Source organism: Zingiber officinale, chromosome 6A (assembly GCF_018446385.1).
Source record: "Zingiber officinale cultivar Zhangliang chromosome 6A, Zo_v1.1, whole genome shotgun sequence".
In the NCBI taxonomy this organism is placed as follows: domain Eukaryota; kingdom Viridiplantae; phylum Streptophyta; class Magnoliopsida; order Zingiberales; family Zingiberaceae; genus Zingiber; species Zingiber officinale.
The window spans coordinates 112,087,760-112,094,059 of NC_055997.1; the positions used below are offsets into that span (position 1 = coordinate 112,087,760).

General features: G+C 40.0%; 1 long non-coding RNA gene across 1 annotated transcript; it reads right to left on the minus strand.

Moving 5' to 3' along the window:
• Positions 1 to 4,157: 4,157 nt before the first annotated feature.
• On the minus strand, positions 4,158 to 6,018 carry LOC121997460. Its single transcript, XR_006116275.1, has 5 exons — positions 5,531 to 6,018; positions 5,199 to 5,432; positions 4,958 to 5,122; positions 4,785 to 4,888; positions 4,158 to 4,218 (listed from the first exon to the last, which is right to left on the minus strand). It is a non-coding gene; the product is annotated as an uncharacterized LOC121997460 (long non-coding RNA).
• Positions 6,019 to 6,300: the final 282 nt, after the last annotated feature.

Sequence of the window (6,300 nt, forward strand, 5' to 3'; positions counted from 1 at the left end):
GAGTTAATTTCAATCAAACTATCTCTTGAATCCATTAAATTGACCCAAATCAAATACTTTATGTGTAGGAATATAAAGATTTGGATCAAAGGATGCTAGATAGTGGATGCTCCAGGCACATGACTGGAGATAGATTGAAATTCACTAAGCTGAAACTCAATGTAACGATCTAACTTTCCTCATTAGGAGTTCTAAAAGTTCTTAAAAATATTTAAAAATACTTTAGAAAAATTCTAGATATTTTTAGAAATTTTTAGAGTATTTTTATGTAATTTTTGGAGGACGTTTGATATTTTTACTAAACGAAAGAAGTTGAAAAAAAAATGTCCAAGCCGAGTTTCGAACCTGAGACCTCCGACCAAACCAAACCTTGATCAAATCTAGCTAACCAAGTGTGCTGCGGATATTTTGTGAACATATAGGAACCAAATTATACTTAAGCCATAATAGGAACAGAAATACCAAAATAAAGGGAGCCAAGCAGAGTTCGAACGCGCGACCTCCAACTCGCGCCAAGCCGCGGCTGACCAAGTGTTCAGGCCGTCGGTTCTATTTAGAATAGATAGCAAATTTATTTAAAGAAGTTAACCGAATATTGAAGTTATAAAAGAGGAACTTAACTTAGGGCTTGATTTACCCGAAACCAAATTCCTTTCTCCTCTCCTTTCTTCTGCGCGCGGCGTCCACGGCGATTTCCTCTCGGGCGAAGTTGAAGAACAAAGCTAGGGCTTCTCCGGTGGCCGGCCAAAGGGATTTCGCGAGTTCTTCTCGGATCCAAGCTTCCTTCATCAAGAGGGAACTGTTAGCACGAAGAAGGGCCGGAGATCTCAAGCTGTCCGAACCCTAGAAGTTTTTCCCATTCGGTTTGAATCCAAGAACACGCTGTAAGTGCTCTCACCTGCAGTAAGGGTAGTTCAGATTCTTGTTTTCTTCTTGTTGTTCTTCCGAAGCATGTTGTAAGAAGTGAGTTCTTGAGGCTAGCTGCTGTAAATTCAATCCGGATTGGTTGGGTTTTGGATAAGGAACAAATTGTTTAGTTTCGACATGTGTTTCGGATTTCTTGTTAGCATTCTGCTTTTCCGGAGCTTGTCGAGAGGAGCAGTGATTCCCTTTGAATTTTCTGTCGTGAGTTTTATAAAGAAGTCTGTTCATTCATTTTGGCCTTCCGATTAGGTTGTAGAGAATTGTGGAATGCAAGGGATTCAGTTTTCTTTGGGATTTCGGAATAGGTTGTACAGAATTAATTGTTAGAGGTAAGAGTAGTTTCAAGATTTTACCTTCTTCTTTGCATTACTGTCGAAACCTGCTTAAAAACCCTATTGCTCTATAAAGGTATAAGTTGTGAACAAGTTTTATATAGGTTTTATTCTTAGATTCTAGTAAGCTTAGTTTGGATGTGCAATTCGGGTGGTGCTACTAAATTGGCATGAACATAACATCCTTTGAAATTTGCTGTGTATTAGGATTTGTGCAGTTCTCTGTTCATTCCTTTAAATATGCAGTTCTAAACCCTTAGTAGCTAATCCATGCACGAAGTTTTGGTTTCCAGTGGAATTTTTTTAGTGGGGGCTATTGATATGTTTACTATACTGTCAGACTAGTTTGTCATAGATTTGTTTAGCATCACAGTTTTGGATATGTTTAATATGGCAGTTTAGATCTCAGTATGGGCTATGCTGAGATTATTCATTAATTTAATTTTAGTCGCTTTTAAAGTATAAATTTCGAGCTAGATTATATTCAAGTTTTGCTTTTGATAACGTTTAGTAAAAGTTTCAAAAGTTGAGTTCTAAGTTTCTGAAACATTTGCATTTGGCGTGAACAACAAGGTAGCAGTGCAGATTAATTATTGAGTTTCTGTGGCTTATTTGGACCCTTGTATTATCAATTATTTAACATGCTATAGACCCTTTTGTTGTTAGTTCCTTAACATGCAGTTTGGATTCCTTAGTTGTGTAGTTTAGTATTTCAGTTTAGATCTAGCAGATTTTTAATAAGCTTGAATGCAGATTTTGATTAAGCTTATATGCAGATTTTTGTTAAACATTTCAGTTTTTAAAGAAGCATTCTTTTATTAGAAGTATTAACAAGTATAAGAAAGATAAAGAAAAGAAAGAAAAGGCCAAGACCTTAAGTAGATCCTAAAGTCAAGACTTTAGGGATTTTGACACACAAGGTGTTAAAGAAAATGCCGAGACATTATATATTAGAAGTATTAAAAGATAACAAGTATTTTACTTTTATCAGTGACACTGCATCGACTCTCACCGTCCTCGGGTCATTTCATAGTCCCTAGGTTAAGATAACCCAGAGACCAAGACGTGTCACGCCCAGGAGTCTCCGCAGACAAAATCCCAAGAAGACCTCCCCAAGACGTGACAATCAAGATCACTACAAGAAAATACATCACCACACGCTACCGAATATTTATATACACAACCACGCAGTTATAATAATGTCCACACTACTGGAACGAAACAATCACAACCACGTAGCTATATATATAAACAACCCACACATCAAACACAAAAAACGAAGGGAAAGCCCACACAACACAAATAAATAAAATGCCACGGCTTAAACACAAATACAACACTAAAACCATAGGATAGCCACAGGCTATACGCAAATACAACGCCAAAATAATAAAAGAATATACAAAAGAAAATAAGCACGGTCTTCGCGACGTAGGACCCGCAGACAGATACTCCGAGCGACACCAACCATCTACAAGCTACCCGAAACATAAATGTATACATGCGGTGAGTATAGTAACTCAGGGTAATAAATGATAGTGCATGGTCCATAAACAAAACACGGAGATCAAAAGTATAGCCTCGAGGGAAACAAAGAATACGATCATACTATCATAACCAACGATCCGAACATACCGACGAATAACCCGACATAATCATAATCGATATACGAATCGCACAACCCACTTCTGATATAATGGTAAATACATACCCAATCAAATCGACGCAAGATACCAAGATCAAGAACCTCACCGGATCTCGCAATGGACACACCCGTGACACCTGTGAATATAAATACGATCGCAAATACATGTAAAATAAACGATACGATGCAGATGACAACCATACGCAACAATCATATCGCAAACAAACGCAACATACCACAAACACACGCAACTAGTATCTACTAGGCACGATGCAAATATATCTCCAAAGACGCACCACGATCAAATGCCAACGTGCACGCACGCTCCACGGTCACCCCCGCCACCTCTCTAGACACCACGACCACTGACAAACCGTACTAGCCTCCGTAACAAACACCGCCATAAGCGGCCGAAGCGAACGGCCCACTAAGTAGTTATATAACCACCTAGCTAAGGGTCCCTGACCACTCACATCTCTAGCCCTCCGACTACTGTACCCTCAAGACTCACTACTCCAGAGTGGTCGAGGCTGACAAAACACTGAGCGGCTAAGTAAGCGCGACAGGACTAGCTCTACTCCAAACTACCACTCTCCATCAGTGGCCAAATAGACAGCTATAAAAGACCGACAACCCTCTCAACTACAGAGGAGACGATAGTCGTCAGTATGAAATGAATGATGAACATGATATATATAAATAATCATGATACGGACAGCGTCATCATCCATGCAAACTCTAACTCCACCTAAGTGCCCCCACAACACGGGTATAATCATCATGATACCTCCATATATCCCACCAAACATACGTATATAACCACACATGTATAGTCAACCAAAGATCTCCAATAACCTCAACAGATACACCTACACAACCCCACGGTACAATCAACATGTATCCTCCAGAAAAACACATCAAACACGTGTATAAACCATGTATATACAATCAACACGACTCCAATCATCACACCGTACGAAGTATACCCGATATACCACGGATAAGCCTCATATGAATACCGCCAATGAAGTAATCCCTACCATACATACTCTACATGTACACAAATACCACAGAGTATAGATAATCCAAAGTGTAGACTGTATAAGAATTAAATAGATCATCACAAGGGTCAAGCATCGGTATCAAGCAGGAAAGCAACAAACGAACATGATATAAGATAAAGCATCCTAAACCATCTCATAAAACCATGCACTAAGCTCAATAAAATCTACACAGAGGCAAGGAAGAAATACCCGCCTTAATACGTAGATCGTGTCCGGAAATCCCACGTCGAGACGCTCGTCCCGAATCCAAGTCCTGCGATTACATAATATATTTAGCTACTCACATAATCAACAACAAACTAAACTCAAAACCTAATCCTACGTCGATTAGGTAACTCTGTTTAGTTTCTACCCAATGATCCGAACCAAAGTAGATGAGAGGTCCATCCTTAAACCCTACTCTTTCTAAATCCAACCATAATCCACAATCATCACTAATCAAATCTCCTCATGAATTAATCCAATTCAATTCACATAATTCATCATCAATCAAACACTAATCCAAACTCATCATAAATCCTTCTAAATCTACTAATCAATCCAATACAACTTAATTTAAATTCCTACAATCCATCCCTACCAATCCAAACCAATACAGCAATAAAATCACCTTAATTCTTAATCCACAATAATTCATCCCATCCACATCACAAAGGATATCAACCCACAATAACCTATCAACTAAATCATTAAACCATGATCAACCGCAAAATCCAACAATCCTCAATCAACTCAATCATTTCCTAGTCTAATTCACATCCCAATTAATTCCTTAATCTAATTCATTACATAATGTAATCAATTTAGAGCACAACTTACCCAATTCCATTGCACTCCACTGTTAGCATGTGATCCGAGCAACCCACTATTGGAAGCCACAGGTGTGATGCTCACTGTTGCCCACATTTCCATCTCCTACTAACCTAACAACCAAATCACATAAATCCATCAATTACCCTATAACAAAATACAAGATCAACTCTTAACCTTACCTTAACTCCCTGTCAACAACCCCTTCTCCAATGTTTCACTGCCCGACAACATTTCCTTGCAGTGAACGCCCACTGTTCTAGCAACAACACCTCAAATAGATCCCTACACTGAAACTCTATCTCTGATCAGCTAACCTCCCATATTTAATCCTCATCGGAGCAACACTGATCAGTCGCATAGTTAATCTCAACATCAAAGTATGAAATCAATCCATGTTAATCAATATTGAGCTTGACTTACCCGTATACCATATCCAAGATCTCTCCTAGGTGGAATCAGGTTGTCGCTGCGGCAATGAGCTAGGGCAGAGGATAGGGCGACACCGGCACAAACAAAGGAGACAAGAGCACAAAGCATTTCATCAAACACCTGTCATGCATCACCTCAAACACTCCACCTCTTCACCGAGACTTCAATCACCGGAGAGGATCACAGCTTCGATGAAGAAAACAATCCCCAACAGAGTTGAGGTGGCTGGAACCAAAATACAATCTCAGCTTCTTAGAAGACCACCCAAATCAATCCAAGAAGAAGAACACCTACTCGAATCATAACCTAGGTAGATCTCTTACCTTCAAGATCCCGCTAGGGCACAACGCCACCAAAGGAAGAGGAGGAATCAAGGGAAGATTTGGCGCTGAGGCTTACGGGAAATCAAGGAAGAACAAGATAGCTCACCCTTGATGCCCTGGCAATAGATCTACTCCGGCGATCGTCGGTGTCGGTTCGTCCCCGTGAAGAACAGAGAGATCAGAGCGAGAAGAAAAGCTTCGGCTGGATTTGAGCTTGAGGGTCGATGACTACAAAGGGAGATCGCCGGAGCTAGAGCCTCACTCTCATCGGCGTCGCTCGTCTGCGAGGGAGATCGGAGAAGGAAGGGAGGTCGGGGAAGGGAGGAGGGGAGGGATCGGCGTCGGGTTTGGGGAAACGGTGCTTGGGAAGGGAATTAAAGGAAAAGAAAATAATTTATAATTATAAACATTTCCTCACCCAAACGGGTATCCCAAACAGGCCTTATCTGTACCCGAAATTGATCCCCTCAAAACCCTTCTTACGAGCTCTGAAAAAATCCCAGAAAATTTCTAAAAATTCCGGAAAAATTCTATAAGGCTATTTCCCAAATAACCCTATCTATTTTAATTTTCCGATATCTTACATCCTCCCCCACTAATAAAAATTTGGTCCCCAAATTTACTGGTCAACTCAGGGATCCTTATCCAAGGGTAACCTCTAAATCACATACTCATATACCACTCACTCCAAGTATAATAACCAAACATCATCCTCATGTACTACTCCACCCCAGTATCATAAACATATCTCCCAACATGACAATCCACCT